Source organism: Podarcis melisellensis (assembly GCF_964234715.1).
Source record: "Podarcis melisellensis genome assembly, chromosome: 17".
Classification (NCBI taxonomy): domain Eukaryota; kingdom Metazoa; phylum Chordata; class Lepidosauria; order Squamata; family Lacertidae; genus Podarcis; species Podarcis melisellensis.
In genome coordinates, this window is record NC_138534.1 from 21,747,364 (window position 1) to 21,774,348 (window position 26,985).

A 26,985-nucleotide genomic window follows, 5' to 3' on the forward strand; every position below is an offset into this window, starting at 1 on the left:
AATATAAAGTGGTTTGAGACTAGAGCCCAGAGGAATATTTGATTCTTCCAGTTTTATGCAATGAAGCAGATTTGAACTGTACTTAACAAGCAGAGATGCATTTAAATTGCTTTTGGGGAAAATCATTTTGATCTCTTTATTATATATAAAATATAATGTGTTCAGCAATGGCATGTTTTAAGAACATAATGTTCAACACAGAAGGCTGGGTTTTGTGTTACCTAAGACATAGCTCTAATACGCAACAGTTAAGCCCAGAGGCAAGTACGTATTGTGAGATTCGATTTACTGTAACACAGAACAGCTCTATTCTTGAATATCAGTGTTGTCAGCACTTGTTCTGTGATTACCTAAGCAGAAAGTCTCTGCAAAACAGCATTGCTGTGTGACTATTTGTGACATTTCAGCTTTTACATTTGGAGACTGTGATATTCTGCATTTAGGAATCTATATTTCACAGCTTATAAGAAATGCACACGTAGAGTCCCAAATGAGTGAGCGTTCATTTTGTCTGTTATAAATCACCTCTAAATTCAGTATCTGTGATAGCTTCCAATGGTGCAGGTTTCCTTTAACTGACAGGTTCAATCATCAGTACTACAATCAAGAGCCAAATCAATGATAATTAAACAATCCATGCAAAAACGTTCTAAAAACTTGGCCTGTTATTCCGCACAGCTGCTACATACATTTAAACAGATGTGGTCATGCTTTCCGAGGCAAAAATCTTCCCCATTTTTTTACTTTACTTTTCACCAAAGTTTTTTTTTAAAGAAAGAAATCTTTTACATTCAAGGTTTTTTTTATATCTCTGACAACAGATTTGTCTCAAAAGACAGATCATTCATCTGATGACAATGAGCACTTTGTCATCTGTGCAGATAAGTAAAGGAAAATGTGTCAGCAGAAGAAGCTTCCATAGCCAGTAATTTGTGTTCTCAACACAAAGGACAAATTCACACAAACAATTTACCATAACATTTTTTAAAAAAAAACAAATCACAGGGGAAAACAACAGCCTGTCAAACCGAAACATTTAATGCTTTTAATTAGCATTTTCTCTCCAGAGTTAAAAATAAAAATAAAAATGGATCCATTCATACAGTTTGTACTTTGAGGCTCTAGGATTCAATTTCTGCAAGATGCATATGCAATACATAGGGTGGTATTCAACACTAGTCCAACACAAGAGCAGACCCACTGAAGTTAATGGATGTGACTAATTTAGATTCATCAGAGCTGGCCCCACCATTAGGCAAGATGAGGTGGCTGCCTTGGACAGAACAAGCCCCACAGGCGGCAAGACCATGGGTGCCCCAGCTGCCCCACCACCACTGGTGTTGATTTTGGGCAAGATTTCCCAGAGCTCACAAGATCATATGCAATTTGGGGCAAGATCTCACCCAAAATTGCTGTGATCTTGCCTGAAATCGGGACTGATTGTGGTGATGCCTCTCCACCATTGCAGAGGCACCACCTTTCTGCCTTCACCTGGTTTAGCCAGTCAGTCTAAGCCGTTCCCAGGCTGTGGCCACTGTCACATGCTGGCAGCTTCTAGGAGCTACAAGTGAGAGTTGAGAGCAGCGAACCAGAGCAGCACACGGAAACACTGTTTACCTTCCCACCTATTTATCTACTTGCACTTTGACGTGCTTTCGAACTGCTAGGTTGGCAGGAGCAACAGGAGCTCACCCCATCGCGGGGATTCAAACTGCTGACCTTCTGAGCGGAAAGCCTTAGGCTCTGTGGTTTAGACCACAGCACCACCCGTGTCCCTTTTGCTTTGAGTTTACTTTTCATTTTAAAAAGCAACTAATAAGTTCCATAACAATAATCTCCTTTGAAGAAGTGTTTTCACCACCAATTAAGTTTATTGGTGCTGTGTGTGCATGCCTTTAAAGGCAGCACCTATTAATTTATGATAAGCTGATTATTTGGTACAGGGAGCCACACTGAGGGGGAAATTCTCCATTTTTAGTTTGTGTTGAGAATGCTTCCTTCAGCTGAACCATTTCCTGCTTACCATTTATCTTACGAAAATCCTCCTGAAGCTGCTATTGACCCTGGTAGTGCTTTTGGCTAAGCAATTAAGTCTTTAAACTATAGTAGGTGTGTATAAGAAGAAATTTCTACAACTGCTACTTGTCATGTAGTGGTTAGAAAAATTCTCACTTCTACACAACAGCTCTCTTTACATCCTATGTCCAACACAGACAGGTAATATAATTTGAGGTGAGTTTCTCTTTCAGAAAAAATGATGATGAATCTCTGAAAAACATTCATGCAAATACAGTTTGCCACAGAGATTTCTGCTTGGATGAATTTCAGAAAGGAAGTCAGCAGAAAATCCTAAGGAGCTGAAAACACTGGCAGGTTTAGGGAATTTTTAATTGTATTTAGTTGAGGCAAAACACTAATGGCAACAAAGGTTTGCCTACCAGTCTACTGATTACCATATTCATCAACTGTACCCTACACATGTTACCAGAAGCACACTCATCAAGTGTTGCCAAAAGCATTGAGTGCATCCTAAGATGTCCTTCATTTGAAACGGCATTCTATTAAACTTGCTGCTGAGCAAGAATCCAGATTGTCAGCAATGAAGGATTCACTGAATGCTAAATCTTGATTGCGAATAATAATAAGCCATTAACTAAAGAATGGTGATCTAAGAACAATAGTCTGGATTTCTTTTCTTGTCCTTAATTTAAAGCTCTATAAAGACAACCCAATGCTTTTATACTTTATACTGAGGACCGGCTGATACTTCAAGCAATGCAACATGGAGGTTTCCCCCATATTGAATTCCATTTGTTTGAATGAACATGCTAAGCAGAGAAGATTAATTTTGCCTCCACACGCAGAAAGAAGCCTCGTGAGAAAAACAATGGGATGATGTCTATATTTATTAAATTATAACTACTTGGAGGAAATACAAACCAATTAGCCAAATAACCTAGTTAGTACTGGCAGGTGAGGTTTTGAAAACAACTATTTAAGAAAATATCCCTTCAGAACCCATGGAATGTTAGTTTGTTAGCTAGTTAGTTAATTCTATCCTGGCCTTCATCTGAGGATCACATAGAGGTTTTCAATATAAAAAACAAAAATTGCATAATATTGTAACAAACAAAAACAATTATACTCCCTCCACCACCATCACACAGTTTGAAAGACCATAGATTGTTCAATTAGCCAAAGGTCTGGCAAGAGGACTGTTTTCCCTGGTGCCTAAAATTCTGTAATGAAGGTGCCCAGTGTACCTCCCTGGGGAGAGCATTCCACAAAGGGGAGCCACTGGGGAAAGGGCCTCTTCTCATTTTGCCACCTTCCAGACCTCTTGTGGAGGAGGCACATGAAGAGGGGCCTCAGATTATGATTGCAGGGTCCAGGTTGGTTTATATGGGGAGAGGCGCTCCTTGAGGTATTGAACCCCACACTGAAGGCTCCATGGGGCCAAAGAGCACTCCCGAAGCATCACTCTCTTGAAATGACCATCCAAGTCAGACCAGAACCACCACAAAGCATTGCCACCCACCCCTAACTCGGACAGCCACTGCAGAAGAATACACTTGTGACATCACCTCTACCCTCTTCCTTCAGGAGTGGAAACTCCTGAGTTGTCTTTTAGGAAGAGAGGGACTGGAGGAAAACACCTCCACCATGGAAAAGGATGAATGACCTTATTACACTCCCACGTCAGTATGGATTTGTGAAGTTGTGTTGAATTTTGCTTACTTTGGATACACCAGATGGACAACAGGCTATAAGGAAACAAATGAGGTTTTCTGCACTGCAAAATATTTCTAAGCTTTGTGCATAATTAAATATATATATATATATATTTATCCTAAGTGGCTAAAAATAGCATCAAAAAATTTAAATGTGCTAAAACTACACCAATTTTTATCTAATTGCTCCTAACTTACATTTTACTTTTCATGTACGCTTAATGACCTGTATTATTATTAATGACCCAGTGCAATGCCAGCCCTTGCCCTGCCTGCTGCTGTCAATAAATATTTGGTCTGATTTTATTCCATCACTGTTGTGCAGTCTGGTTATTTGGCTGCTCTCATGGATCACATAATGCATGGAATAGCTATTTCCTACATAAGATTATTCTTCAGTGTAACAACTGCTAACTGAAAGATGAAAATGGGTCCACCAAACCCTTTTTGTTCACAATTTCACAACAGAAGTGTTATTTTCTGTAAAGGATAACAAAATACCACAAGCTAACTCTAGAGTAACATTAACCTGACACATTTGCAATAACAGCATTTTCATTGTAAATATGTCAACACTTATTTCTTACAAGAGATGTCAACAGCAGACAACAATAATAATTTGTCTTTGGAAGCCTCCTCCCATTCCTTCTTTTAATTAAAGAATATTATTTGCTGTCCAGATTTTACCATTATAAGCCCCGTTCTGTACCAATAAGCACGGGGAGCCTTTGCACAGCAGTGCTGTGGCCCATAGATCACAACAAAATACTGGGCAAGGTTTTGCCCAGTATCTTCTCTGTGTGATAGGCTCCTGGGAAAAAGCTGTCCTATGAGCCCTTGCTGAAGAGGGGAGGGGAAAGCCTATATAAGGCTGCTTTCCCTGGATCTCACAGCCATTTTGCTTTGAGAGCTTCCTGCCCGCTGGTCCTCAGCCTTCACTGAGCTATTTTGTGTCACTGGTTGACAGGGCCTAATAGGCACTTGGTTGGGATTTTTTTCCCCCGCCTTTCCCTCAGTGAAATTGTTTTGTTAGATGGAAGAACATTGTTTGTATGAGGGCGGAAATGGCATTGGGCAGGATCAACATAGTGAAGGGGAACCCCCATAAGGGGTTTGAGAGGAGGATTGACCACGGCAAACCCAAGCGTTGGCTCTGGATCCGCCTGGTTGGAATCTGCACCCTGGTCCCCCAGTAAGACTTGCTTGGCTTGCACCATGGCAAGGTTCAACACTGGCCGACTCCCATCATACAGGTTTGGAGCGGATTCATTTCATCAACATGGGGCTTGTGGAATGATGACCTGTTGCTGGGACCCAGTGCAATTCCAGCCCTTGGTCTGATTTTATTCCATCACTGTTGTGCAGTCTGGTTATTTTGCTGCTCTCATGGATCACATAATGTGCCGATGATTACTAACAACCTAAAGAATAAAAAAAACTATTACAGTGGTACCTTGACACCTCAGGTAACAAATGCTTCAGGTTACAAACTCCGCTAACCTTGCTCAATATCTTAAGGGAATTGCCGATGATACGACTGAAGCCAAACTGAGATATCTATTAAATGATGATGACCCCCTAAGATCACTCATGGTTGCCAGATTCTTGGTCAGCGTCCTATCCCTAAAGAAGAGAAATGGACTCCTGTGTGGCTCGGATAATCCCTTTAAACCATGATCTATGTTTAGGATGTAATTAGGTGATATCACCATTGATGTCTTCTATTAATTTATGAGCAGAGGGCAATGTTTATGCTACAAATTTGTTGTAATGTATGATGTTGGTCTTTTGTTTTTGTTTTGCTTTGGTTCTTGTCTGTTTTTTTGTAAGTTTTGGCGGTTTTAAAATTGGAGGTTCAAGTACATTATGGTGGTGTGACGGGCCAATGGCCGTAATAAAGATCAATCAATCAATAACCTGGAAGAGTTACCTCGCGTTGAGAACTTTGCCCCAGGATGAGAACGGAAATTGTGTGCCAGCAGCGCAGGGGCAGCAAGAGGCCCCATTAATGAAAGCATGGCTTTAGTTAAAAACAGTTTCAGGTTAAGAACGGACCTCGAGAACTAATTAAGTTCGTAACTAGAGGTAACACTGTATTTGTTTCACAGTAATCCATTTAGATGGGATGCGGGTGGCGTTGTGGGTTAAACCACAGAGCTTAGGACTTGCCAATCAGAAGGTCGGCAGTTCGAATCCCCGCGACGGGGTGAGCTCCCGTTGCTCGGTCCCTGCTCTTGCCAACCTAGCAGTTCGAAAGCACATCAAAGTGCAAGTAGATAAATAGGTACCACTCTGGCAGGAAGGTAAATGGCGTTTTCATGCGCTACTCTGGTTTGCCAGAAGCGGCTTAGTCATGCTGGCCACATGACCCGGAAGCTGTACGCCGGCTCCCTGGGCAATAAAGCGAGATGAGCGCTGCAACCCCAGAGTCGGTCACAACTGGACTGAATGGTCAGGGGTCCCTTTACCTTTACCTTTAATCCATTTAGAACACATAATGTACATTGCACTTCATAAATAAATACTAAATGTGTGCAACCACTCAGTGTTGGCAGTCAAACAATGAAGGAAATTGGGGTGATCCTGAGTAATTTTATCCCTGCATGAACCAAATCATGTCAATGCCCTCCCACAAAACCTCTGTTCATTCTCTAGGCAGTATTAGGGGCAGTCTCAGCTTGTAATGCAAATTTGGAGATCATATACTTCCAATAATTAAAAGAAAGTGCCAGGAAAGCTAACTGGTTGGTGTGCAGCCACCATTAAAAAGTCAGAACAAAACATAACCCATACATTGGTATCTGAAGAAGTGTGCATGCACACGAAAGCTCATACCAAGAACTAACTTAGTTGGTCTTTAAGGTGCTACAGGAAGGAATTTTTTTTTGTTTTGACTATAGCAGACCAACACGGCTACCTATCCGTAACTATAACCCATACATGTATGAATCCACTCTGCCACCTTTTAATTATTTTAAAGTAAGAAACAGTAGGGGATAAAATCAAATTTTCCACTCCTGAAAATATGAAACTAATGTGGATTTAGGAATTTTATTTGGCCCAATAAAGGAAATTGCTCTAATATGTGTTATACAGGAAAGTGAGGTTTTTGGTTTGTTTGTTTTTTTACTTTCCCCACAAAAGTCCATAGATATGCAATTTGGCAGGCTCACTTTACCCTGGAGGGGTTTCTGTGCCATCAAATTACACCTGCATCTGCCAAACGGGGAAAAAGTTGCAGCTGTTTTTAGACTCCTCATAATAGCGAATGGGGAATACAGTGTGGCTCAGAACCCAAATAACAGACTGAAGTGGACCGAGCATGGAGTGACCCCAGGAATCGATTGCATTTTTTAAAAGCACTGATGCAAGGAGAATATTGGGGCCCATGTACATCCTTAGTAAGTATGAATCACTAGTATCTTCATGGCATAGGTTGCAATTATTTATTGTTTTCTAATTATGATTGAGGTATGTGGATTTGAATGCTAATATGAAAACTGTAAAATATATGAGTGAGATGTTAGAAATAGATGAATCTGTCTACTTTTGGGAGGGGTGTAGATCTGTTTCAAATTAAGTCTGAATGCTGAAGCATTGCAGGTAATTTTGGAAGTAACTAGATATTCTCCAAAGTGAAATGTGCCATCTTGAAGAAAGCTGGTCCTTAACATTTGGACCCACTTCAAAGCTTTGGAGCTTATTGAAGTAGCTGTCAAATACCCTATCTATACCTCCAGAGCAATCTCTGGTCAAAGTATCAACACAAGCGGAGTTTGCTCTGAAGATGGACACTAGAGATTTTACAAGCACCCTGATAAATGTGCCTTCAGAGCCTTTATCCCCCACCCCCGTGCAAGTAAGTGGATACCGCAGTAAACGTGTTTCTAAACTTATTTTCTCCCTGAAAAATACTCATTTAAAAACCTTTTAGAATGCATTTTTTGAGCCAGCAACTCCTTCAGAACATCTGGGAAGTGTGAAATCTGGCAGATAACCAAGTTCTTTTCTACACATTAGCCTAGGCGGAGTGGATCAATTCAGTTCAAACTGAAATTTGCACATATCACATTCTTCAAACATTCCTAGGAGCAGCAGTCCCATTCATTTCTGCCTTAAAGCAAACTCACTGGGTCAAAATGCACCGGCCACAACTGTATTGAAATCTATGTGTGAGCAGCTGTTTATGTGCAATCCACCACTGTCCTAAGTCCCAATCATGAAGAGGTCAACATGTGGGGAACAATCTATTCCGGTACTGAGATTTTTGAGAGCAAGACCATAAGAACCGGCACCATCATTTTAATGGAGCTTTTCTGATCTTTCAAGTGACAGAAATGAGACCTTAGCAATACACTGAATACAACTCTAACTTCTGAATAGATATGTTTTTTGTTGTAGCGATAGGTCTTACATTAAAAGTATGGGGCACAATTTAACAGTGCTGGTATTAGGCATTTCCACACACAAAGCAAGACAGAAAGCCATCCTCATTTGTGAATTCTATTTTTCTTTTAAAGAACACAGAAAGGCAGAGAAATAAATAGAATCTCTTATCCAAAGTGATAGTTTTGGATATGCATTATGGTACAGCCAGGCCTGATCCAACAACAGAATTGTTTCTTTTGCAAATTTGACTGATAAAGACCACAATATGTCCCTGTCAGAACTCAATGATTTCAGTGGGTCTCACACAGTAGAAAAGTTCAGGCAGACTTGTACCAAAGCAGTTCTTCACAAGCCGCTGCCCCCCTTATATAAAAGTCACTTTTGCAGCACAGTCAAAAATCAAAATATATCAGCCTATTTCCCAAAGGCATGAGTTAATTAAAACACAAGATAAAGTAGACACATACAGTATTTCAGTATTCTAGCTGAATCTTGCCAATATTCTGTTATTGACCTATTTGTGTAAATTAGGTAGTGGATTTAATTTGTCACCTACCTTTGAAAAATTGGCAGGTGCAAAACAAGAAATACATTGAATAATGTCTTAGTCCATGGTTTTAATTTCTAGCTCTCTTTTTTTAAAGAGGCATTTGTTGTTTGGTTCGAACAAAAGATTTAAAAGTTTTAATTAAGAGTGTGCAAGTCTTCCTTTATCTTACCCCTAAAGAGTTTCTGCATGTTCCAGACCAAAGTGTGAAAAGAAACTGAGGGATTTGCACACTTCCAGCACAAAAATGTGCAAATCTCTCAGATATGCTCCAGATGCAGAAATGTCTGTGGTTTATTTCAGTGTGCCTGTAACTGTTCATTTCTGCTGAAACAGCAGGAGATGTTTGGGGTTATGCTGTACTCTTGTATGTTATCTCAAGGTCAATGAGCGAAGAGGATATATATCTGTAATTCAGTGAACTGTCTGCTTATGCTACTTTCATTTTCTACTCTTTTTTATTGGTTTTTATAAACAAGAAAAATGTTATACAAATAAGTACACCAAGTTTTCTCATGTCATTTGTATATCACAAAAACAGCATAATAAATGCGGGGAAATATCTACAACATATCATTATTAGTGGTCAATGTAGAAGTTCTTGGTTCCTGAATTGGTTTAAACAAGGAGGAGGAGGAGGAGGAGGAGGAGGAGGAGGAGGAGGAGGAGGAGGAGGAGGAGGAAGAGGCGGAGGGGAATGATGAATGGGGTGGGATGAAGTGGTTATGCTTCTATTATTCTACTTAGTGAGTGGGGTGCCAGCATTACTTGTATGGGTTTTCTACTATTCTCTCATTTTCTGCTCTTCATGTCTTCTGAGTTTGCTTCAACTGTACATTTATTCCTGAGGTTTTGTTGTTGTAACGAAGCTTAATCCAGGGGTAGGCAACCTAAGGCCCGCAGGCTGGATGCGTCCTTCTAAATCCAGCCTGTGGACAGTACAGGAATCAGCATGTTTTTACATGAGTAGAATGTGTGCTTTTATTTAAAATGCATCTTTGGGTTATTTGTGGGGCATAGTAATTCATTCATTTCCCCCCAAAAATATAGTCCAGCCCACCACATGGTCTGAGGGACGGTGGACCGGCTCACATCTGAAAAAGGTTGCTGACCCCCTGGCTTAATCCTTAGTGAAGTTCTCTTTGCTAACGAGCTTTCGACTCTGTGTGATTCACTGGAACCAGACGCATCCACTCCACCAAGCTTCTGCTACTCCGCTCTTCAACAAGACAAGGAGCACCTTGGAACTTGAGGCCAAATATTGTCACCCACTGGGGTAGAAGGTCGCTATCTGAGGAGTGGCAAGGAGCCTTGGAGTAGGGGCATCTTGTTTAGCTTTCTCAAAAGATAAGGCTGAGCACAGCCCTTTTTACCTTGCTGCAACAAGTGTCATGTTTGCCCCAATCTTGCTCATGGGCATTCAAGGAGTGATGTTCACCTTTGCAAGCACATGTTTGCAATGCTCCTTGCTTTACTATGAAGAATGCATATAGTGATTATGAATTTGATCCCATGGTTATGTTTCATGCAGTAAGAAAATAGAGAACCAGAAGCAAAAATAGCATTTAAAAGGAGCATTTTATTATCATTACCATTATCTGATGTCTAGGACCGCTTAACTGGGGGGGTGAAATAAAAAATCTAATATTTGTTTCTGAAATTCAAATTTATTCTCTTAATTTGCATTTTGTATTGCACTTCCACTAAAAGGGGTTAAAAGCAAGAAAATCACATTTCCTCAGTTAGAACAAAGAAATAAAAAATAAGTCATCAGGGGCAAAGTATTTAGCCTGGCAGAAAATCTAATACATGTTTTTGTCACAGTGTGGCTATGTTATGTATGCATGTGTCTGGACTTTAGATGAAGTCACAACAATTCAGAAACAAGCCCCATCTCATTAATACAAATGGAGCCTCCTTAATATGTATGCATCCAGCGTTCCGAGTCCAACTCTCACTTCTTCTTGTTTCCAAATGTAAAAAATTATATCTATAAGTATCATTGCTCCATTCACCACCGTGATCTGGAAGGTGGAAAGAGACTGAGTTCATATCCAATATGTCTAATGCAGCCACATTCTATAAGTTCAAAAGTGCTGACTCCAAAGTAAGCTGATAGGGAGCAGGAACTGGCCTGGCATGGTGGGGCAAACACAAGGGGTTTGCTTGTTGCTGTTTTGGGGGCCAAGGAGGAATTTACCTTGAGACTAAATGGGCCTGCCTGGGGCTTTTGCCTACTTTGTAGCAACTGTCACAAGTTAATGGCAGATAAGGCACTGGACTTTATCCTTAGTTTGGTTGGATAACACAGGTGTAATCCCCACCAGTCTAGGGAAGCTAGGGTCACCCTGATTTCATGTGCCTCATAGGGAGTCCCATAACCCTGGTTAGGTAAAGGTAAAGGGACTCCTGACCTTTAGGTCCAGTCGTGACTGACTCTGGGGTTGTGGCGCTCATCTCGCTGTTCGTCTGCAGACAGCTTCAGTGTCATGTGGCCAGTATGACTAAGCCGCTTCTGGCGAACCAGAGCAGCACACGGAAACACTGTTTACCTTCCCGCTGGAGCAGTACCTATTTATCTACTTGCACTTTGTGCTTTCGAACTGCTAGGTTGGCAGGAGCTGGGACCGAACAACGGGAGCTCACCCTGTCACGGGGATTCAAACCGCCAACCTTCTGATCGGCAAGTCCTAGGCTCTGTGGTTTAACCCACAGCGCCACCTGCATCCCATAACCCTGGTTAACCCTGGTTAAATAATCAGCCATCAGATGGGTTTTCATCTGTAATCAATAAAGGCGTGGCCTCTTTAAATTCCAAAATGGTTGTCCTGTGTTTATTGCAATTCTGCCAGCATTAGGGGCCCCCCTCACCTGGGGCCCAAAACACAATTCTAGCCCCTGGTCACTATAATAAAATAATAGCTGTTCCAGAGTAAACTCTGAACCTCCCAAACTGCAGCACATACATCCCCAGCATGTTCCTAATAGAGGTTTGTATTACTTGGTAGAACATAAGCCTCTTAATATTAGGATCATGGGTTTGAGCCCCACATTGGGGAAAAGATTCCCGCATTGCATGGGGTTGGACTGGATGACCCTACTAATGCTACAATTCTAAGATTCTCTCTCTAGGTAGAGAGAAATAGCACTGCATAGCTTCATTACAGCTGAGTAAACTCAATTGCACACCTAGGGCTTTTGTGTCAGAAACCTCCTGCTATATTTTGTAAAGAACTTTGTGGTATTTATTCTTTTTCCACATTTGGAAGTCTAAGAGAGTTCCTTTCAAGGAATATGTTTACTTTTCTTTAACAATGTACTCTTCGCTGCTGATGGGTATTCTGCAACTGTTTCTTGTCAGGCTAAAGTTTAGATCTTTCTGAAAAGTAGGTCAACAACCCAGATTTCTGTGCAGAGGGTCTAGCAACAGCTGGAAAATGTTGTCTCCGATGACATGATCTTTAATATTTAACAGCATCCTCATACTTAAATTGGCTCCAAATGTTAGATGATCACTGATGTAATCTGTTGGTCTAGTTATGTTACCTCAAGCAACCTATATTTCTCCCACTTGTATGAATTGGATCATCTTTGAAGCAGCTGATAGTATCAAGTTCAGCAGTTTCATGAAATGCTTATAGAGCAATATTGTAATTGTGTGCCATTCTGGGATTTCATTTCATTTCATTTTTTAAGAAAATCAGTTCTTCAGTCTTTCCACCACCCACTATTTTGTATGGAAAGCCACATCCCTGGATGTCTTAATTGTAATATATAATGATTTTATCTGTTCGGGCTTTTAGAAATAGTGTAAGGTATTGAAGCACCTGATGGTTGCTGAACAAATTTTGGATGAACAAGCTAGGAATCTGTCTTGATGAATTTTAGACTATCATGGTGGAAGTTCCTGAAATTTGTGCCCTTGTGAACATTTTGTTATACATAGATCCTACATGCCTACTGTTCCCATTCTATGAAATAATTATCTTGTTCAATCCTAAAGTAATTAAGAAAGAGGGGCAGAGAGAATACTGTTTGGACCAAATCCTGCTGAGACCATCTACATTCAATCAAGCTTACTCCTAAGTAGACATATAGCAGGACTGCAGCTGTAGCCTGTAAAAATCTATTCCTCAGCAATTTCCTATGTACGACCCACTTTTGTTGTTGTTTTGTTGTTTAGTCGTTTAGTCGTGTCCAACTCTTCATGACCCCATGGACCAGAGCATGCCAGGTCCACTACGACCCACCAGTTATGTGCATTTCTTCAACATTTTTCTATTCTCTGTGTTAAAAAGCTATTTCCATAATATATAGATTTTGGGGGGATTTAACACAGCGGTCCATAATATAGATTTCTGGCTGAGAATCTAAGCCATAACAATGGGGTTGATCTTGGCAATAAGCAATAAAAATTATCAGATAAAATTTCTACAGTTAAGGTGGAGGGAAGAAATAATTCACATATTCAAGAATGAAACAATATATGACATTGAAAACACGTGTTATCTCAGTGATCTTTACAATAAACCTGTATGAAATAGGAGTCTTCTTTTGCTGTTAGAGGGATGTGGGTGGCACTGTGGGTTAAACCACAAGAGCCTAGGGCTTGCCGATCACAAGGTCAGCGGTTTGAATCCCTGCAACAGGGTGAGCTCCCATTTCTCGGTCCCTGCTCCTGCCAACCTAGCAGTTCAAAAACATGAAGTGCAAGTAGATAAATAGGTACCACTCCAGTGGGAAGGTAAACGGTGTTTCCGTGCATTGCTCTGGTTCACCAGAAGTGGTTTAGTCATGCTGGCCACATGACCTGAAAGCTGTATGCTGGCTCCCACGGCCAGTAAAGTGAGATGAGCGCTGCAACCCCAGAGTCATCTGCGACTGGACTTAATGGTCAGGGGTCCCTTTACCTTTGCTGTTAGAGACCACATGTATTTAAGATGAAACATGGCCTGTTGTTGCTGGTTTTTTAACAGGGTCACACATATAGTAAAGTGGGTGAAACACCTCTTATATCTCATAGCTCATTAATGACCCTTTAAAAAAGAGAAACAGAAGACCCAGGCTCAAATTGACAGTCAGTCATGGGTCTAGGGACAATAATATTGGATCAGACATGATCTCTCATCATATCCTTTCTTACTGGGTTGCAGTGAAGGTAAAAGAGGAGAGGGGGGAATCATGTAATGGTACCTTGAGGTTCTTGAAAGAAAAGAATTATATAAATATAGTACAAAATGCTACAATACTAATATAGATACAGATGTAGATATAAAATTTATCCATGTACAGTATTATACATTGGAGGATTGGCGTGGGGTGGGGAATGGGAATCAAATATGCAGCAACTTACTGAAAGTTACCTAAAAATAAGTTTTGAATTGGTGGCTTCTTAGTTCACGACACATAATTCAGCAATACATGATGCCTATTCTCAGAGTTGGAACCAATAAAACGTACTAGTAAATAAAGGAAATGTTGTAAGATGTACTGGTCGCTGCCAACCTGAACAGCTTTGAAGGTGGATTAGATAAATTCATAGACGATAACACTATACATCGCCTTCCATTTCTGTTGTAGTGTGTCTATGATTGTGACTAGATGAGGAACCGAAATGGGAGGGTGCTATTGTGTTCATTCCTGCTTATTGTATTTGTGGACTTCTTATATATATCAGATTGGCCACTGTGGGAACAGAATGCTGAACCAGATGGGCTTGACAAAGCAAGGCTATTCATACAATATGTTATGAAAACTAGCATTAAGAAATGATATAGTGTACTGGTCCCTTTGTAAAGTCCAAGAAACTATTGTGTTGTTGTTGTTTTTTTTTTTTTTAAATAAATCTTGAACATTTGTGAGCATACAAATAACAATGCTAAATGACATTACAATGCTTGGATTATATTCTTGCCAGATGCAAGATTCCAGGGGTCTTGGCAGTTAACCAGGGTCTGTGTTCCTTTGGAATGAGGCATGACGGAAACTAGTGGGGGTCTTTTATATATGAAATATGGTTTATCAGAACATTACACTCCCAAGAGTGTCTCTTGTTGCTTCTCCCAACAAGCTTGGGTCCAGAGCAGAAGCCAAACATGCTCTCTGGTCTCTCTGGGAAGCCTCCTCCAGTCAGCAGTGCCTGGAGTTCTGCCCCTCACTTCTTCTCCCCCCCCCCCAAAAAAAAAACACTCCTCCCCTGCTCCAAACACAACTCGTGTAAAAAGGGCATATTTTTTCCTGTGGTGACATCACAATCCGGGTAACCCTCGTAACTTAACCGTCCCAACTCTGCTGTTATCTTCTGCTAACTAACATACAGCAGGGAGAGGCACTCCAACTGCTCCTCCTTGGGTTACGCTGAATGTATCACCTTTCATTAAGGTGATGAGCCAGGAGGACCCCCCCTGCCCAGCGCCTGAGGGCCCCAGTCCTGCCACTCACCACCTGGCTTGGGACAGGGCCTGACAGACTCCATAAAGGACTGCTGCTGCTGCTGGACAGAGAGGGCTCCATTTTTTATTTTTAAAAAATGCTGTTATAGCATTTGAAACTGTGATATTAATGCTGCATTCTTAGTTTTAGATTTTGATTTATGTGGGAATTGTTTTCCATTCGGCTGTGTATTTTTTTATGTGGTTTATTTATTGATTAGGGACGCGGGTGGCACTGTGGTCTAAACCACAGAGCCTAGGGCTTGCCGATCAGAAGGTCGGCGGTTCGAATCCCTGCGACGGGGTGAGCTCCCATTGTTCGGTCACAGCTCCTGCCCACCTAGCAGTTCGAAAGCACATCAAAGTGCAAGTAGATAAATAGGTAAAAGGTAAAGGTAAAGGTACCCCTGCCCGTACGGGCCAGTCTTGACAGACTCTGGGGTTGTGCGCCCATCTCACTTAAGAGGCCAGGGGCCAGCGCTGTCCGAAGACACTTCCGGGTCACGTGGCCAGCGTGACAAAGCTGCATCTGGCGAGCCAGAGCTGCACACGGAAACGCCGTTTACCTTCCCGCTGGTAAGCGGTCCCTATTTATCTACTTGCACCCGGAGGTACCAGTAGATAAATAGGTGTTCCAGCGGGAAGGTAAACAGTGTTTCCGTGTGCTGCTCTGGTTCACCAGAAGCGGCTTAGTCATGCTGGCCACCTGACCTGGAAACTGTCTGCGGACAAATGCCGGTTCCCTTGGCCTATAGAGTCATCCGTGACTGTACCTAATGGTCAGGGGTACCTTTACCTTTTATTTATTGTTTATGATTTTTGTAATTATGTAAATCTTGCCGTGTTGTAAGCCACCTTGAGCATTGTTTATAACTGTGGAAAGACAGCATACAAATAAAATGATGATGATGATGACGATGATGATGATGACGATGACGACGACTCTGTCATTCCCTGCCTCTGTTCTTTGATGGCATCTCTCTAAGCAAAGCTTTTGAGGAACCTGGCTTGACTTATTTTTTCTGGACTTGCCACAATCCATTGCTCAAACCACAGATTTATTAATTTCAAAAACTATGGGGCAAACCTGGCACCCAGGAATTTTAGGAGATCTTTGCCCCGTGCAAACCCCTAACACCCTGTAATTTATTGGATGAAAGTGTGGGAATTAGTAACAATATATTTCACAAAAGAAATAGCCAAGCAGTCAGTCAAATACTATCATCATTGAGAGGAAAATATAGATTACAGAGGGGTTTTTTATTTTGGAAGAGAAGACTAGCTGATCAGTGGCAGTGTTTCAAGCTGTTAGCTTTGATTTCACATCCTGAAGGCAGGAGCTCACATCACCACAGAGGCATATAATTGCAAAGGATTGCTTGGTTGAGTTGAATACAGTTAACTTGTTTCCAATTTTCTTGTCCTTGGGAATAAAAGCAGTCTCCTGTTCCATATAATGAAAGCCACGGTGAACTCTGCCCTTCACAGTTTACCTAACATGAATTTTCAAACGTGTTTTCTTTGGGAGGGGAGAGATATTCCTCCATAGCACCCCTCTATGTATGCTTCATTATATAAACTAGAGAATTAGAAAGAAATACTAGCGTGCTGTGTATCCTACAAATTGCACTGCGCCAAATCTATGCCCACCTTATCTGGTTCAAAGCAACTTATGCCTAAACACTAGTAAAACAGAGTGAGTTTGCACACCATGAAAGCAGGAGCTGTAGGCTTTGCTATGAGGTGGAAGGAGGCAAGCTAACTTACTCCCTCGTTCTTGTTAACTTCACCACTATCACCAAGAGGATAGGTTTTCTCTGCTGATTGTCTCCACTACACAGTCTTCTAATATTGTTTTTCTTTTCCCTACTGACAAAATTGGTTTTCTGTATTGGGTGGAGCAGTATGGTGAGCATTTGAACCTCCTGAACAGAATAACCCCTTAAAAGCAGAAAGCAACCATTTCACCGACAAGAAATACCCAAGCATGGCACAAGGGACTGATAGGCTTGTAAATCACTATGGCACCTGCTGCTGACTTTATGTTATCCCCTCCCTGTAAATCAATAGTTTTCAGACTCTGTAGAGGAACCACTGCTCTAGAACAACTCTAGCAAGATTGAGAGCTGGAACTAGAGTACTATATACGTTTCTTGAAAAATAAATCTGCTACGGCCCATAAGTCTGTTTCCTGGGGCTCTCCCCCAAGCCTCTGAAGCATATGTATTGGCTACATAGGGGCCTGCAGGGAGAGAAGGAGAAAGGGAAGTTTCATTGCACAGCCAAAACTACTTGTTTCCGTGGACCAATTAAGTTGCATACCAAGTCACTGAGAATTTGTTATGCACATACTGTACATACCTGACCACTACTTTGAGACTGGTTCTTGTTAGTATCAGGGGCTCTAGTAAAAAGCAAGTAAAGTCTGGCCTAGATTACAGTTCAGCATCTGACAAAGGAGGGTCTAGCTATGGAAATTGTAGAGTTGGAAGGGACCGTGAGGGTCATCTAGTCCAACCCCTTGCAATGAAGGAATTTTTTGTTCTGTTGAGATTAGACTGCAAGCATTCCTTATCCCACGGCAACATCTTATCCCACGGCTTCCTGCCCTCTTGCCAGCAGGACAGAAATAAGGTGAGCACTGTTGCCCTCCTCTTGCAACCCATTTTATAACCACCGGAAACAATGGAATGGAAATTCCTCGGAACTATGAATCTCACTTCCTGATCTGGCATAAATATTCCCCAGTTTGGGGTTGAGTCAGATGGCTGAAATTGTTCTTCACCCTTCAAATTCCCAGTCATACCCTGACACACACAGACTCAATTATCTTTAACATATGCCTTATTTGATGGCAGAACTCCAACATTTGTTGAGTTAGAGCTACAGATATCTACAGTGGTGGAGACAGGAGATTTGACATAATCTCTTCTCCATGAATGAAGAGGGAGTTCCATTGTATCCTATGGTCCCTGGGACCCTCTCCTGGGGGGGGGGGTGTCGTGTTAATGGCCTTACTATAGAGAGAGAACAGAATAAATTGTCTTATCCAAGTTCTATGGTAGGCTAGATCAATGGGAGAAAGTTTAAAATATATCTTAAGAACAATTGTAAAATTTTGGAATGTTAAAATGTCAAAGGGTATGAAATACAGAATTATAGCTGCTAAATTTGAAATATGAGAAAATTTAAGGAAAAATAGCTTTGAATTTGAATGAAGGATTGTTAAAAAATGATATTTTAAAACTAAGGATGCAGTGAAGGGGAGGTTCGGGGAAGTCACATTATGTGTTAGTTTGTCTTATTTGGCTGTTTGTGTCTTGTGTGTTTTGTTATGTTTGTGAAAACTAATAAAAATATTTTTTTTTTAAAAAAAAATAGATCAATGTCTTCATACATCTCTGTAACATATAGGCAAACCCCTTCACGTTTAGCATCACTTGAAAAATGGAATTCTCATTATTCAATATTTTGCAAAGTATGCTCGAAACATTCAGCTAAGCCTATACTGCGTCTAATTGAAGAATGTAAAATATGAAATTGGGAACACCTCTATATTGTAACCATGTCTTAAAAGTTCAGATTTCGAATTATATTTCAAACTGTTGTAGTTTTCGGTTCTACAATTTTGTGATATTGTATTACACTACTGACAATACTATCAAAAAGTATTTTAGTTATAAAAGTGTGAGCATTCGTGGTATCATAAAGTTCTCTTTTTTCCCATTTCCTCCTTCATGTTAAATCACTAATAACCAATGACAAAGGGGTAGATGATAAAATGGAAAGGAAATATTTCTTAAAATAATAATAATAAAAAATTCCCAAAGGCTGTAAATCAAAACTATGCAATACCTGTTAATTGAGATGTTAAGGCTTCCAGGAAGTGAGCTACAATGGCTGAAACCAAGTGATTATTCACATCTTTTGAATTGTACTTTGATCAAGCTCCAGCTATTTGGTATCAGGGACAATATTAGCAAGAGGCTTTTCCTGTAAGAGAATTTGCACTTCATGCTCCAGAATGCCCATAAACTGATCAGGGGACTATATTCTATAATTTAATTTTCATTTGAAAGTGAATCTAATAATTTCAGAGGCTTAATGGCTTGGGAAATTATTATGGGGGACAATTATTTGGCACTGACCTTTTGCCAAGCTACCTGTTGTTTTGATTGCTTTACTAGCAATATCTTTAATTGAATTTGTCAGCAACAAAAATATGTCTTCTAACAGATGCTGGCTGAACATTTTTATAATTATTGTTATTACCCCCAGATAAATATTTAAGCAAATAAATGTTGGGTGTAGAACAAAGTTGCTTCCATCGTTGCAAAGTTAGAGGAGTGCTGGGTCATGAAGAATCTATTCTATATTTAATGAGCAAGAGAAATTGGCAGACACTCGTCATTGTACAAGGTCTAAACCATGTCAACACTTTATTTACAACTGCAGGGAAAGACTATAGCAGAGGTGCCTGTGCTAAAAGCCAGATTCAGGCCATGGCAGATCATATAATGACTAGTCTCATGCAGATTGAAGCAGTTTGAAGTCAGCAGAGATTGTCTTTTCATTGTGACTGCCTTATGCAGAAATGATAATGTGCATCTGCTTTGAACAGGAAAGGTTCAGATATTTGCTATGTGCTTTGGAACTCTTACTAAGGGAGCAATCCTGGGCTCAAGTCCACTGAGCTGGAGGGCTCGGGATATGGTAAAGCAACACCATGCTGACTCAATTCCCCATACCTTGCTCAGCCAGAGAGTTGTCAGCGAGTTTGGGCTAGTTTCTTCCTCGACCAGCAAGTAGCGAGCCATTTGGCAGTGTTGTAATATTCCATCTTAACGTGATGAATGCAATTCTTCATTTTGGTATCTATCTATCATCTATCTAGGGACGCGGGTGGCGCTGTGGGTTAAACCACAGAGCCTAGGACTTGCCGATAAGAAGGTCAGCAGTTTGAATCCCCACAACGAGGTGAGCTCCTGTTGCTCGGTCCCTGCTCCTGCCAACCTAGCAGTTCGAAAGCACCTCAAAGTGCAAGTAGATAAATAGGTACCGCTCCGGCAGGTAGGTAAACGGTGTTTCCGTGTGCTGCTCTGGTTTGCCAGAAGCGGCTTAGTCATGCTGGCCACATGACCTAGAAGCTGGACTCTGGCTCCCTCGGCCAATGAAGCGAGATGAGCGCCGCAGCCCCAGAGTTGGCCACGACTGGACCTAATGGTCAGGGGTCCCTTTACCTTTATCATCTATCTATCATCTATCTATGCATGTGTATCTGACATCGGTCTACCTTTTGCTATAATGTCTTGTTTCTCTTGAAAACACAAGGCTGCAAATGATGTCTCACAGAGAAGGTCCCAAAAAGCAACATTGTGGAAGCAGGCTTACCTTGTTCCCTGCCCTGCTAGACCCAGAATACAGAGGTGGGTCCCAATGGTTGTGGAAGCCGAGGAGGAGGAAGAATATCCTAGTGTGAGTGGTGATACTTGCAACAACAATAGGAGAAAGTGGTTTTGTTGTTGTTGTTGCAAGTATCACCACCTTCCCTTTTGGCCCACAGAAGCCTCTGCTGAAAGAGCATCAATGGAAGGACACAACTGGATACAACTCCATAGGCTGTAGTTTGATGGTAGCTGGTGTTTGTGGTCCTTGCCTATATCTCATAGCGCCTGCCCCGCTCAAGTTTGCTCTTACTTCATTTCCCTCTTGCTTTGATTTCCTGCAGGCTACTTACATAGACTGCATTGTACCTGGTTTATGGACTATACTGACTAAACTGTATAGGCCAGCTAAATTTAGTAAAGCATTCAGAAACAGTCTGTAAGCATGCCCAAGAAAACATCCCTAAATTAGTCATATATTCACTGATATAGTACAAATTTATTGTGTGGGTTATACACAATGGTGGCTTTGCACTAGCAAAAATGCTTTTGCTAGAACAAGTCCAGGCATCCCAATTTCCACCTATCCTCCCATGCAAATTGCAGCCCTCTATGCTGTATCCTATAGAGTTCAAAAAGGTTCCCCAACACTCATGGGGGGATGCATAGGAGAAACTGGCAAAAATTAGAGGCCCTGCCTTGCAAAACCACCATCAGATGCAACCCAGTGAAAAATATTGACAGGAATTCAAAATCACACTAGGGCAAGTGTTTTGGCTCCCCAGTCAGAACAACGCCCCTCTCCTCCTGCTACACACAGTTCTGGGGGTTCTTTTGGACCCCCCAACCCAACTAAGGGGGGCAGAGGGTGTTGAGGGAGAGAAGAGGGAAAGAAGGGGTTCTATTCTTTCTACTCTACTCTACCGAGGCTCTACTCATTAATTTGATTTATTATGTAAATAGAAAAAAAAAATCTAGTGCTGATACATGTCCTATATTCGCTGATAGGAAGCCAATTAACAACACAATTTAAAACAGGAAACTCAATTGATTTGCCATTGCCATTAATTGTTTTTCATGCCACATAATTCAATACCATAAGAGTAGAGGAAGCATAAAATTACTTGCTTGCAATTAGGTTTATTGGTATTTTTTTTTAAAAAAAAATACCTCTATTAGAAAAAAACAGAAGCTACACTGCTTTCTTCCTGCTATCCTATATTAATTAATGCTTAATACTTATATTTTAAATGTTTTAGATTATATCAGGAACAAAGGAATCTGCCTTATTATGGACATGGAACAATAATTAAAATAATCAATACATCTAATCAATATACTACAGTGTATACAGTATCAGTTGTATAAAATCAGAAATTCTCAAAACCCAACTGATTAAAAAAAGTTTGTAATAAATTTCTAAAGATTGCAGTGGTGCTGGTTTGATAGGCATCCCTAGAGAAGGAACTCCACAATGAAGGTAATACAACAAAAATGCTCCTTTCCTAATGACTGATAACATCTCTACTGAAAAGATACTCTAGTAGCAGATTCTTCTGAGTCTGAAAGTGAAAAAATATTCCATTGACACAGGCCTGTCCTTCACGTGCAAGGAGAATGGAGTGGGAATCTTGATGGGAAGTGGAATAAATGGGGCAACTTAATTAATTAGGAGGGCATATGATTCTATTTCTATAGTCAAAGGATCACGTAAAAGGTGATGGGGAAGACTTCTGCCTGAGACCCTGGAAAGCCACAGACAAATTTGGGCAAGATGAACAGAATAAGGCAGTCATAAACTTGCCTCCTCCTCCAACAGAAACAAAGCAGACAGGTTTGCTAGAGTGTTTATCCACCTTTGCTGCAGAATACAATGGAATGGAAAGCTCATAAAAAAATGGAATGGAAAGCTCATAATGGAATGGAAAGCTCATAAAAAAAAAAAACCAGTGACAGGGTCATACTCAGAACAATTTGCCACATGCAGTAAACCTGTTGCACTAGCAGAAGGTAACAGAATAGGACTTCCCCACTATCTTCACCCCCCAACCTATTTGCTCTGGAGGGTCAGGGGGGAAAGCCCAAATATTGTGTGAAGGGGGGGGGGTTGTTTAGGGAAGCTTTTAATGTTTAACAGACCACTGTATTTTAATACTTTGTTGCAAGCCTCCCACAGTGGCAGGGGAAACCCAGCCAGATGGGCGTGGTATAAATAAATCATCATTATCAGGTAAGCTAAAATGCTCCTTAGGTTTACAAAGCTTTAACGGGTCCTCAGTTCGGTCAGCCAAATTCTGACGATAATAAAGATGTGGAAGTCAAGTCAGCACCACTTCTGCTTGTCCCACCATCAACACCTGAAATTTGAGCAATATCTGAAAGGAGTTGAAAATAATCTGGTTTGGCCTGTTCCCTCAGGCTCTTCTCTATCTTATTATGATATCTTTAATAAGGAAGCAACCTGACCCATTCTGGTTAAATACTTGGATTTAAGAGAAGTTTGCCATGAACTTCCTTCTACAATTTGGTTGCAACAATTTGGTTTCACTAATAAAAGGCAATGTTGTTTTGTTAATGGGTAAATAAGGAAATGACACTAGGGAAGACTGAATCGCAGGGTTTTCTTTTTTATTAAAATGAAAATTATGCTGCTGTTTCGTAGGTGACCAGAAAATACTATCATTTTCAGCTTTCAATTATAGGTAGGTAAGAAAGAACATTTCACTAGCCAGCTACATTGACTGAAGTAATTAAATGATTCTCCAAAGGTTAAAATAATTATAAGCAGGAGCTTTGCAATATCTATTCTCATACATGGTGAACCTTCAGAGAAAACTACTTTAATATTCTTTCAGCGAAACAGTACAGCAAGAAATACTAAATGGCTCAGTTGGTAACGCATGAGACTCAATCTCAGGGCGACGGGTTTGAGCCCCACATTGGGGGGAAAGACTCCTGTATTGCAGGTGGTTGGGCTAGTTGGGCGAGAGCCAGTGTGGTGTAGTGGTTAAGAGCGATAGACTCGTAATCTGGTGAACTGGGTTCACTTCCCCGCTCCTCCACATGCAGCTGCTGGGTGACCTTGGGCCAGTCACACTTCTCTGAAGTCTCTCAGCCCCACTCACCTCACAGAGTGTTTGTTGTGGGGGAGGAAGGGAAAGGAGAATGTTAGCCGCTTTGAGACTCCTTTGGGTAGTGATAAAGTGGGATATCAAATCCAAACTCTTCTTCTCTTCTTCTTCTAGTTGACCATCGTGGTCCTTTCCAAAGTCAGAGCTTTAGGCTAATAATTTTGTTTCATATTAAGTAGTGCTTTTTTTCCTGGGGGGACGCAGGGGTACAGATACCCCCTAAACCAGGAGTCAGCAACCTTTTTCAGCCGTGGGCTGGTCCACCCTCTCTCAGACCATGTGGGAGGCCAGACTATATTGGGGGGGGGGAATGAACGAATTCCTATGCCCCACAAATAATCCTGAGATGCATTTTAAATAAAAGGACACATTCTACTCATGTAAAAACACCAGGCAGGACCCACAAATAACCTAGAGGTGCATTTTAAATAAAAGGACACATTCTACTCATGTAAAAACACGCTGATTCCCGGACCGCCCATGGGCCGGATTGAGAAGGCGATTGGGCCGCATCCGGACCCCAGACCTTAGGTTGCCTACCCCTGCCCTAAACATTTTGTGAATCTAAGTTTGGCCTCATTGAGGGGCAGTATTTCAATATGAGTAGAAAAATGAGAGTACCCCTAAACATTTTTTAAGGAAAAAAGCACTGCATGTAAGAATTTTCACCTTAAAAAGTGCAGTTAAAAGTCATTTGTAGTCCAATAAAATAAAATTGGAGGGGGGACACACAAAGGAAATAAGTTGGTCTTAAGGCCTGTAATGATGCTTCCTCAGAGACCCAAGATGGTAAAAAGAAGGCATAGGGCCACCGTGGAAAAGGACCTCTCCCTAGTGCCTGACAATCTAACTGCTCTCAGGGGCAGGCAGGTTAAAAAGAGTCTTCTTTACTGTTCATAAAAGGAAAAGGTGCCACCCAATTAGAGAGCTAAGATTGAACTTAGTTCCTCTCTCTGAATAAAAGTGAGATTTCAGCAAAGCACAAGGAAATCTTATGTAACAGTGTTTTTCAAACTTTGTCACCCGAATGCAAGAAACTTTTGGGGGACTTAACTCTCCCAAAAGAAAGATAGGAAGTATTTTATCACAATGCCAATCTCTTAAGCCACCTAATTAACTGATTTGGAAAGTGCTTTGAATAATTAAATACATAAACTCACCAATTTTCAACACCAAAATGGAACGATGACTGGAGGATTAGAAATGTAAGACTCCTCAAAATTTCCCTGTTAAAAAGTTCAGAAACATACAGTTAACATTTTAACATTTACAACAACCTAACAATGCATATGAATAGAAGAACTTTTATATCAAACAGCATCACAAAGTAGAGTTTATGCTGAGGCTGTGATACAAAATTGTGCAGTTTGTAGAAGATGAAGGTCATATGCATTTATTACATTACATGATTCATAGCACTTTTCCCCAATTAAAATAACTAAGTTATATTCATATAATTAGTGCCATATACATCTATGACCAAACTACTCTACTAAAAATAATTCTTCAACCTGTATTTTCTAATGCCAAAATATTAAGCTTCTCATCCATACCTATATTTCTATCTTAGCAAATACTCAGGAGTTATTTCCAGTGCCCTATGTACTTACGTAGGCATGGTGTTAATCAGCCTGGTAAATCACTTTAATGGTTTGTAAAAGCATGACTATATTCTTGCAGTCCACAAGCTAATCTGCACCTAGTCATTTACCATATGGCCTTAGATTCTAGAGCAGGTATAGGCAAACTCGGCCCTCCAGATGTTTTGGGACTACAACTCACATCATCCCTAGCTAACAGGACTACTGGTCAGGGATGATGGGAATTGTAGTCCCAAAACATCTGGAGGGCCGAGTTTGCCTATGCCTGTTCTAGAGGCATTACTTAACACTTTCCACATCTATTCAAAATCAGTACATTCCATGCATTTCTATAAGATGTGAACAGACTTTAGTATAAATTAAGCCAGATATGTACTACTTCAGCTGTGTACACATTCCTGTTTACTTTGCATCCAGTGAACTCCCACGACAATCAACATTTGTCTTGCAGCTTATTGATAAATACTGTATCACCAAACCAGCCTCAATCTGATTTGAAAAATGTTATCCGTGTGAAGACATCCACCACACTCCTTATGCTCCCACTGGTACAGAAGGGCAGCAGGTGACTTGGAAACACATGCAATCATACCCATGTGTACATTCAAATACTCCTTGAAACACATCAGGAGGAAATGACCTCTCTACATTTTAAGCCAGGAATGTGTACCCAGCCTTAATCTAAGGACCATGTTACAAATAAATTGAGATGTAGAAGAACACGCCTAAAGTCCATATCACATTAACATAGTGTGATAGTAGTTTCCTGAACCAAGCAGATAGACTCACTTGCAGGGGCAGACTTGGGCAATATGGCACCCTGTGCAAGGACAAATAAGGAGCAGGTTTACTACTTTAGGGCTGAGAAAAAGTGAGTTCAGCTGCTCACTGCTCCCCTCCTCTCCTCTCCTCAGTGGCGCCCCCTTTGACTTGACGTCCTGTGTGGTCACACTGGTCACTCTGTTCTAGGTCCATCTCTGTCACTTGTGTACTTGTTCATGAGCTGAATGCTTACTTTTTGCATGTCTAGGGTGATGAGTATAATAAGAGCCCTTTCCCACCCTATTGTTGCCATGGGCAGGGAACAACCATCAACTGCGTGGGGAGCAGCTGCCATGAGCAAAGCAATGGTGTAAATGGGCCTTTTAAATTCTGTGATCAAGTCATTTACCCCCCTCAAAAAAAAAACATTAATGGGGAAACTGGGGCATAATTATTTGATAGATAGAGGCTATAACATGTGCAATTCGTTTATGTGTGTGTGCGCACGCATGTGACCCACACAGAGGCAACTTGCAACTTGCATATGTTTAATTTGTGCACATTCAGCTTTATGTGCTTGGCAAAAATTGAAAGCGGACAGGAGTCTGGAGAAAAAGAATTTGGCAACCCCACCTACCATTAAACCCAATGCAATTTGACTATACACAATTTTGGCTTTACACGCTATCTCCATAACATAATCCCCACGTAAGTTAAGAGATGCCTGTATATACTTTACTGTTGCAGTTCTCTTAAATAAACTTAAGGGGTATAGAGCCATTTAGCCATTGAACAAACTTTATTCCTAGTCATATCACATATATCCATTTTGCAAATAGCTTTGGACATTTTTGAAAAAGAATATTGTTAATTTTTATATCAAAAGCAGTGAGCTGACAGTATGTATACATTACTGACAACTGGTGTCCCTGGTGCCCATTTGCACATCTTGCTCCCTGATATCCAAGACATCTAAATGGTAGTCTGTTGACAATGTGAATTATAGCTC

At 40.9% G+C, this 26,985-nt stretch overlaps 1 protein-coding gene across 27 annotated transcripts in view; it reads right to left on the reverse strand.

Annotated features, from left to right (window-relative positions):
• Positions 1-26,985, reverse strand: part of PTPRD (protein tyrosine phosphatase receptor type D) — a 1,158,377-nt gene that overhangs the window by 845,587 nt on the left and 285,805 nt on the right. For all 27 annotated transcript variants that reach the window (XM_081893652.1, XM_081893642.1, XM_081893658.1 and 24 more), the window contains one exon: positions 24,774-24,839. The gene's annotated coding sequence lies outside the window, so the exon portion shown is untranslated. The remainder of the gene's footprint in view (positions 1-24,773; positions 24,840-26,985) is intronic.